We start from the raw sequence: 9,581 nt of genomic DNA, 5'->3' as shown, positions 1-9,581 counted from the left end.
ATGTTCTGCTCATTAGAAGTTAATCCTTACATCCAGACAAAGTTCAAGGGGAGGGGATTGTCCAGGGTGTGAACACCAGGAAGAAGAGTTGTTGGAGGCCATCTTGGGGGCTGCAGACCACAACTGGTAGACAGCTTTTTTGCATATATGTGAAAATAGTGTAAAAACATGCAATAAAATTATGTAATGTTGACTAAAAATATATAGTTACTTAGTTGTAGAGTTATCTTATTTGGTGGGCATGTTTAGGACTCCGAGCCTTGAAACAGCATGTTAGTAGTTCTGAGAAAACTGCTCCAAGGAGGCAAGAGGGAGAGTCAGGCTATATACAAGTTTGCAACAAAGGGAGCAGGCAGCTGGAACATCAAAGATCAGATATCAAGTTAAGGAATGTAGCATTTTGTGTATGGGAAGATGCAAGCCTCTGGCTCACTGCATTCATTCATTTCATTTGCACCTCAGCTATCTGGGGCCAAATCCTGTTTCCTTGTTTACCTTGAGGAGTGGCAGATGACTGCTTCTTGCATTCCCCCAGCTCCTCAGCAATCACCCGGAATCACCTCTGGATCCCAGTTTGGGGAACTCTCATTCACATTTGGAGGCCAGAAATTGCTGATGGCTGTGACATTTCTTATTTATTGATATGGCAGGAGTATATTGATATAACTACATTTCACAGTAGTTATATCAGTAACAGTAAAAAAACATGTACATGAAAAATAATAATTCAAGGTAGGGATTAGCTCTGGACTGGAAGAGTTGGGAACAAGTGTACAGGACACCAACTATACTTTACTGTTTTATTTCTCTTAAAAGTAAATATGCAAAATGTTATCATTCAATAAATTTGGGAGACAGTGCAGGGATATTCATTATGTTCACTTCTGCATTTTTTATGTTTGGAATATTTTGTAATAAAAAATGAGCAAAATACAAATAATTAAAACCTTTCATTCTATTCACTGTGGGCTTGAAGAGTGGGGTTCCAAAACCTCGTAAGCATAGGTCTGGGAGATGGAGGAGAAAGAAGAAAGCCGGACTTCCTGGTGACGAGTTTCACATTATTGGAGGTGTGGATGTCACAAAGGGACCACCATCCAACCAACAGGTAACTTTGTAGTGTGTTATGGGGCTTTCCTGGTGGCTCAGACGGTAGAGAATCTGCCTGCAATTGAGGAGACCCAGGTTCGTTCCTTGAGTTGGGAAGATCTCCCCTGGAGACGGGAATGGCAATCCACTCCAGTATCCTTGTCACTCCAGAATTCCATAGACAGAGGAGCCTGGCAAGCTACAGTCCACGGTGTTGCAAAGAGTGAGACGTGACTGTGAGACTAACACTTTCACTTTTAGGTACAAAGTCTGGGGCAAAGTGTTGGGGATGCTGATGCGACCTCTCACCTGAGAAGACCTGGCTCTGACCTCAGTGAGGGGTATGGATTCTGGCAGGAAAAGCAGGGAAGGATGCATGAAAGGAAATTAGTTGCTCCACTCTTTTTTTTTTTTTTTTCTAGAAACAATGATCTGACAGGTTTTTGAAATATATTTTCAGTGGAATAAACTGACAAAATGGCCTGATAAGTTTTCCTTGTGGAATGTTTGCTTTTTCTTGTATAAATATACTGACTACCTAAGTACACTGTCCTGAACTTTTATTAAACATTTTGAATGTTATGTGGTCTTCTTATAATTCTTCATCTTTGATCCAAGACATCTATCTGACTTTTAAAAACTAACACCTTTTTTTTGGAGTTCCCCAGTGGCCTAGTGGTCAGGACTCCAGGCTTTCGTTGCTGTGGCCTGCATTCAATTCTTGGTCATGGAACTGAGATTCTGCAAGCAAAAAGAAACCCCAAGATGAAACAAAAGATCTTTTTTATTGTGGTGAAATACACATTTAGAATTTACCATCTTAACCATTTTTAAGAATGCAGTTCAGGGGAATTACGTTCATATTGTTATGCAATTGTTACCAGCATCCATCTCCTAAATTTTATTTTGCAAAACTGAAACTGTACCAATTAACTCCCCATACTCCTTTCCCTCAGCCCCTGGTAACCACCATCTTACTTTCTGTCTCTATGAATTTGACTACTCTAGGAACCTTGTGTAAGTGGAATCATACAATATTTTTTTGTGACTGTCTTATGTAACTTTGCATCAACGTTCATCCATGTTGCAGCATATGTCAATATCTTTCCTTTTGAAGTCTGAATAATATTCCACTACATGTATATACCACATTTTGCTTATTCATCCATCGTTAATGGACACAGGTTTCTTCTGTGTTTTAGCTACTATGAATAATGCTGCTAAGAATATGGGTGTAGAAATATTTCAAGATACTGTTTTCCACTTTTTTGGATTTATATCCAAAAGTAACGTTGCTTGATCATATGCTGTATGATCAGGTCACTCAAGATGTCTGTTCTCTCACTCTCTGAACTCCCCTGCCCGACTAGTGCCTGCTTCACCTATATTTTATGCACCAGATCTTCCTATGTTCTTGCCTTAGGCCCCAGCTGGTGATTGTTCTTATCAAAGGGGTGCTCCTCTGCTGGTTTTCCTGGATAATGAACTTGCCTATTGTCAGTTCCCCTGTAACTAGTCATCTCCCCTTCCCTTCCCAACCCCCATCACCTGGGGTGGAGCAAAGACTGACGCCAAGTCCTGCTTGTTGTCTGCCGCATTTAGTGGGACATCGCTCCAGGCCCTTGCTTCAGACATGTAAGCTCCCCCATCCATTAAACCTCTGATGTCTCTATCATTGACTCTGGGCTATTTCTTTGGACTTGAAGCTGAGCAAGTACAGATCCTGTAGGCCTGTGGGGTTCAGCCCAGCAATTGGCAGAGCAGCCAGATATGGAGGGAACTCCCCTGAGCTCTGAGCTGTCTGGAAATACAGGATGGGAGTGGAAAGTTGCAAGGGCATCTACTGATATTTGGGCCCCAAAGTTCCAGAGGTGATCTCAAAAGTTGCGGAGCAAATCCTCGGTTGGCTGTCCACCAGTATGAAGAACCCTGGGGTGGCTGTCCTTGCTCAGCTGGGGCTTCCTAGAGATCTGGAGAACAATGGCCTCTGATGGCTCTGCTACTATATCAAACTGAGCCTTTTGTAATTTAAGCCATTGACAGTTCTCTCCAAGGAGCTGACTCTTCTCTTGTACCTTTGAGATGTAAATGATCTACCTGAGCTCTCCAGAACTTAATCTCCTGTGATCTCTAAGAGTAAAGGAGAAAAAACAGCTTTAGATAAACTCTAGAAATAACTGCTTGCTCCTTGGAAGAAAAGCTATGACCAACCCAGACAGCATATTAAAGAGCAGAGACATTACTTTGCCAACAAATGTCTGTTATGCCCGATGTCTGAATCCCTGAGCGGGAAGAGAGAAGGCTTCCAAGACAATGCAACTCGCAAAAAAAGGGAAGTTTATTGCTGACTTGAGTCGGCTCCTGCCGCGCATCCAACGCAGTGGTACGGGGTCAGAGAGCGCTGAGCCCAAGCTGTTACCCAATTTATAAGGTGTGCATAAGCAGTTGGTAGCTGGCTTAAGCGGAGTGGTTACATGTTTGCAAAGTAATCTTATTGGCCCAAACCTTCGTGGGCTTTTTTCAAACTTGGGCATTCGCGGGCTTTTCAGCTTTCCCCTGATAGGTTCCCTTTTTCTTGCTAGGCGCATGTTGATTGGCTGGCTCCAGGTGGCCTGATAATCATGTTACCCTGGAAAACCAGGCCTACTCCTAATCTAGGCTGCCTGTTATGGTGCAGCCTCACAATGTCCATCTAGCCAAAGCTACGGTTTTTCCAGTGGTCATGTATGGATGTGAGAGCTGGACTACAAAGAAAGCTGAGCACCAAAAATTGATGCTTTTGAACTGTGGTGTTGGAGAAAACTCTTGAGAGTCCTTTGGGCTGCAAGGAGATCCAACCAGTCCATCCTGAAGGAAATCAGTCCTGAATATTCATTGGAAGGACTTGTCAGGGGAGTGTAATCTCCTCGGTTCTGTCTCATATCAACAAAAATTTGAAGCGACGGATGTTAAAGCCCTTGGTGTGGGTGTGTCACAGCTCTAAACAGACCATATTATATCTCTTGGGTCTCGGACAGACCGTGTTATAGGTCTTGGACAGATCAGTGTTACAGCTCAATTTTATTTAGAAAATAACAGGAAAATACATCCTCGAGGCGTGAGGGCATGCCGACCCAAAGACATGAAGAGAAGAGAGAGCCCCGGCCCTTTGGCTCCTCTTTTTATATGTTTTTTCATCCCCCCGGGCCTGCCCTATGTAAATTGGGCTAGCCAGGACTGCTGTTTGTTCTACCCGAGGTCCTCACTCCCATCCGTGGACCTTCTTTTGTTCTATTTTCGCGGGTTTTTCCCTTCCTTGTCTTTTAGCCACTGCCATTCTGGACTCCTTTTTCCTATTCTAACTGCCTAACAGGCTGATGCTAACGCTGAAGCTCCAATACTCTGGCCACCTGATGCGAAGAACTGACCCATTGGAAAAGACCCTGATGCTGGGAAAGATTGAAGGTGGGAGGAGAAGGGGACAACAGAGGATGAGATGGTTAGATGGCATCATCGACTTGAAGGACATGAGTTTGAGTAAGCTCTAGGAATTGGTGATAGACAGGGAGGCCTGGCGTGCTGCAGTCCATGGGGTTGCAAAGAGTCGGACACGACTGAGCGACTGAACTGAACTGAGAAATAATTATGTTTTGAGATGATCTAAAACAGTTTCTCCAGATTTTGGTAACTTGAAACTAAACTAAGTTAAATGAAGAGAATTCATTGACTATCTGTGTCATTTCAAATAGGATAAAATATTGGAACACTAATTGCTGGGTGGGTCTAAGTTTATCTACTCTTGCCTTCTTAGGAGATGAAGACTAAAGCATAAGTTTTCCCATAGTTAGGAAACTGGTAACTGAAACCATCAACTTTGGCCAGGCCTGCTTGCCTCCTCACAACAGGAGGTCTCAATAAGGAACTTAGTGTTGCCACTGAAAACGGGAGCCAAATGGGAGAATTTGGGAGGGAGGAGATGACCAATCTCCCAGAGTTCTTCTCGCTGGAATCCATCTTGGCTGAGCGATGCAGGCATCACCAGGAAGGACTCTGAGTCAGAACAAGTGTGAGCCAAGCAAGATGACTGGCCAGAGACAATCTGGAAACTAACCCCCTTCCATAAAGCCTGAGAGGGTGAGCCCTGTGGCAGGGCAATTCTCCAGGGTCTCTCTTTACCCTGCTCTCTGCTCTCTTTCCCAGGTGCTTGCTTCCAATAAGGTCTCCTGCTTTGTCAGCACAGGTCTCCTCAGGCTATTCATTTCCAAGTGTTAGATGAGTTCACTCTCGGGCCCTATAAAGGGTCCTCTTCCTGCAGGACTCTCAGAAAGTGCACAGTGACTTGCTTCTTGGTTTTTGCCAGAGATTAAAGTTTTTAAGGGCTAAGATCATAATCAGTCATACTTCTAGTTCTTATAACCAAGTTTCTTTACTGATTACATTGTAATCAGGTATTTAACCATGTCTTTTTTGTCTTTCATAGAGAATTATTATACTACCGAACTGGTTAAGAACTTAATCCTAATGGAAGACTTGATGGCATCATAAAAGGTTAGCAGCGTTGTTACTGAGTGAACTGTGGCTATGGTTATGGTGTTACAGGTTTCGTCTAGAATATTACTGGTTTTGATCTGCTGTTTTCCGAACAGATCCAGAGGGGAGCCCTTCCCCTCAAGTTAGTTATGACTTCCAGTGGTTTGGTAAACTGCACCTGTGGGTAGTACTGAAGCATTTCTCTCTTCTCTCTGCCTGGTCCCTCCAGAAACTGGAGGTACTAGGATCTGAGTAGCCTTATCAGGTGAATGGGAAAGACTGCCTCCTGGCATGTTCAGGATCTCAATACTCTGGGGACCTCTAGGAGAGAGAAGTTCACCAAGGCAATGTTTGATGGCAGGGCTTTGACATGGCTCAGCTGACCTTGAGAGACCTTTTGGGAATTCAGTCTGAGACTCCTGAGGAGTTCCCCCACAGCCAGTTTGGAGGAACCTATGTGGTCAACTGGGGCTTCCCAGGTGGCTCAGTGGTAAAGAATCTGCCTGTCAAGCAGGAGACATGGGTTTGATCCCTGGGTCAGGAAGATTCCTTGGGAAAGGAAGTGGCAAACCCACTCCAGTATTCTTGCCTGGAGAATCCCATGGACAGAGGAGCCTGGTGCGCTAGAATCCATGGGGTCATAAAGAGCTGGACATGGCTTAGAGACTAAACAACAACAGCGTTGTTGACCAAACTCATTTTGTGAACAAATTAGTCTTGATTGGCTGTGTTTGGTGGAGATGAGGGTAATTTTTTTTTAGAGAGAACAATATTATGTTTGAAATTGTCACAGAATATAACTACTCATGAAGTGTAACACTGCTTAGAGTCTGCTGCTAAAAGCACGTGTACAATGCCTGTGTGACCACTGGGTATAAGAGCTAAATTGTGTAGCCTGTGAAGCATATCACATTAATGTAACCTCGGCCTGTACTTGAGATCTGATTAGTTTTCACTTGTCGTGAATGGTTATGCGAATATAAAGGAGGCCTAGCACTGAGGGACATGATCTAAACCTGGGATAGGAGCCAGCACCCTGACATCAAAGGACAGATATTTTGTAGTCAGTGCTTTTGCAATCAAAGAGGGAATGATGGAAAAATCTGTCCATGGTGAGGTATGGGGAGGTCAGAAGACTTATACATGGTTTAACTTAAATTTTAATGACCAGAGCAGCTTGTTCTCTGACCTTCCCAATATTCATTGTACATTGCTTTGGTTATTGAGGAAGGGAATGTATTTGAAAGTCAAAAGGAAGTAACTGTGGTCCAGAGATCCAAGGTAAAACTAGGTGGCTATTGTATATGTGATTTTAGACACATTCTTGTATTACTGAAAACTTGAGTTTTCTCAACTGTATTGCAGACTGGAACAAAACCCACATGCGGGTGTGGTGTTCTCTCAGAATGTGATTACTGCTTGTATTTTGCTTCACTGTTGTGATCTTCCCTGTGTTGTGCCTGTGAGATGGCTGACGCTTAGTCCCTAGTCTGAGAGAGGAAATCTGTTTGAGCAGCAACACTGGCCTCACTGTGAAGTGAGTCTAACTGCTGGGTGTACAGTGAAGTGCTGTTGTCATCTTCTCTGGACTTCCATGAAAAACTGATCTAGCTCATGTGACTATATGGGGACTACTGAGGATGGGGGGAAAAGACCCATCGTCTTCTGGTCCCATATGCCAATATGTCAGAAGGACCCATCAGTAAATGTTACTGTGTAACTGACTGCCCAGGAGCCCCCCTGGACTAGACTGTGCAAAGTAGAATAGGCTGAGTTCTGGACACACAAGTCCAACTAGTGGGATTAACTCTTTTTTTTTCCTTTGGAAAAACCTAATGGGTCCACCCCTAATGTCACTCAACATAATATGGAGTGGTAGACTTGTATTGAACCCATGACCCCTGCAGTAGAAATGCAGAGTCCTAATCACTGGACTGCCAGGGAATTCCCAACAATAGTGTTTCTCTTTGAGCCAGACCCACTCCTCCCCATGGGGGTGGCTCTGGGTTTGTGAAAACCAGGGGTGGCCTCTCTCTATTGTCTTTGTGGCATCTGGTTGCAGTTGCCTTCTGCATACCTGACCCAGGGGATCACGTGGAAAAGGGGTGGACCAAGACTGTGAAGGTTGTGCAGGGTGTCTAGGGGTGGAGTGTATGATCAGACCCCCCAAGGTGGATGTTCCCTTGTTCTCTGTGCATCCCCTGCCCGACCAGGTCCTGTTTCTCCCCTACCCCACTCACGTGACTGACCTTCCTCCATCCAGGCCTCAGCTGGTGATTGTTCTTATCAAAGGGGCTGTGAGGCGCATGCCCCTCTGCTGGTGCCCCTGATAACGAATGAGCCCACCTGTCATCAGTTCCCTTATAACTGGTAATTGCTCCTTCCTTAACCCCAGGAGGGAGCAAATACTGACACCGTGTCCTGCCTGCCATCCGCTGCACAACTTGGGTTGTCTCTCCAGGACCTTGCTTCAAAATGTGTAAGCTCCCCATCTGTCAAACCACTGATGCCTCTGTTGTTGACTCTGGGTTCTTTCTTTGGTTTTGAAGTTGGGCAAACGCAGACCTTGTAAGGCTGCGGGGTGCAGCCCAGCATTTTGTAATTCAATTTTTAAGTTTTTGAGGATCTCCCTTGCTACTTTTCCACAGTGGTTGTATCATTTTACATTTTCAACAACGGAGCACAAGGGTTCCAGTTTCTCTACTTCCTTATCAACATTGGTTATTTTTTTTTTCTCCATCTAATTGGTGTGAGGTGTTATCATTGTGGTTTTGATTTGTATTTCTCTAGTGATTAGTGAAATTGAGCATCTTTTCATGTGACCATTGGCTACTTGCATATCTTTTTTTTGAGACGTATTTCTTTTTTGAGGCTCATCTAACTATCTCCATTGTATGGTCAGGCCACTCAAGATGACTGTTCCCTTACTCTCTGTACATCCCCTGCCCGACCAGGGCCTGCTTCATCTGTGTCTTCTGCACCTGACTGACTTTCTTGTGTCCTTGCCTCAGGCTTCAACTGGTGATTGATCTGATCTAAGGGGTGGTGAGGGGCATTGCCCATCTACTGGTTTCCCTGGTAACTAATGAGCCCACCTGACATCAATTTCCTTATAAGTGGTAATCTTTTTTTTCCTGGGAGCAGAGACTGTTGCTAAGTCCTGCCCAATGTTCAGAAGCTTGTTTCAGACTTGTGAGCTCCTCCGGACATTGAACCATTGAAGTCTCCGTTGCTGACTCCGGGCCCTTTCTTTGGTCTTGAAGCGAGGCAAGTACAGGGCTTGTAGGCCTGTAGGGTGCAGCCCAGCACTCTTTTTTAAAATCAGGTTGGTTTCATTTGTTTTTGAGTTTTATGAATTCTCTATATGTTGTGACTCTTAATACTTTATCAGAGATATAATTTGAAAATATTTTCTCTCATATTCTGTGTGTTGCCTTTTTACTGCTAATGCCTGTGTACTAAGTTGTGTCAGACTCTTTGCAACCCCAGGAGACCGTAGCCCATCGGGTGCCCCTGTCCATGGAATTTTCCAGGCAAGAATACTGGAGTGAGTTGCTATTCCTCCTTCAGGGGATCTTCCCAACCCAGGGATTGAACTTGCATCTCTTGCATTGGCAGGTGGATTCTTTACCACTGCGCTCGTTGGGAAGCCCATGCTGCTAACACATAGTGTCCTTTTAAAACAGATTTTTGTTTGCTTGGCTGCACCTTGTCTTGGTTGCAGCCTGTGGGATCCTTAGTTGTGGTGTGTGAACTCTCAGTTTTGGCATGTGGGATCTATTTCCCTAACCAGAGATTGAACCCCGGCCCCCTGCATTGGCAGTGCCGGGTCTTAGCCCCTGGACCACTAGGGAAGTCCCATATAGTATTTTTTCATGCGTAACATTTTTATGAAGCTCACTTTGCTATTTTTTCTTTTGTTACCTGTGCCCTTGGTGTCATATCCAAGAAATCATTGCCAAATCCAGTGCAGGACATCTTTT

Source organism: Cervus elaphus, chromosome 28 (genome assembly GCF_910594005.1).
Source record: "Cervus elaphus chromosome 28, mCerEla1.1, whole genome shotgun sequence".
In the NCBI taxonomy this organism is placed as follows: domain Eukaryota; kingdom Metazoa; phylum Chordata; class Mammalia; order Artiodactyla; family Cervidae; genus Cervus; species Cervus elaphus.
This window is presented reverse-complemented; position numbering follows the sequence as displayed.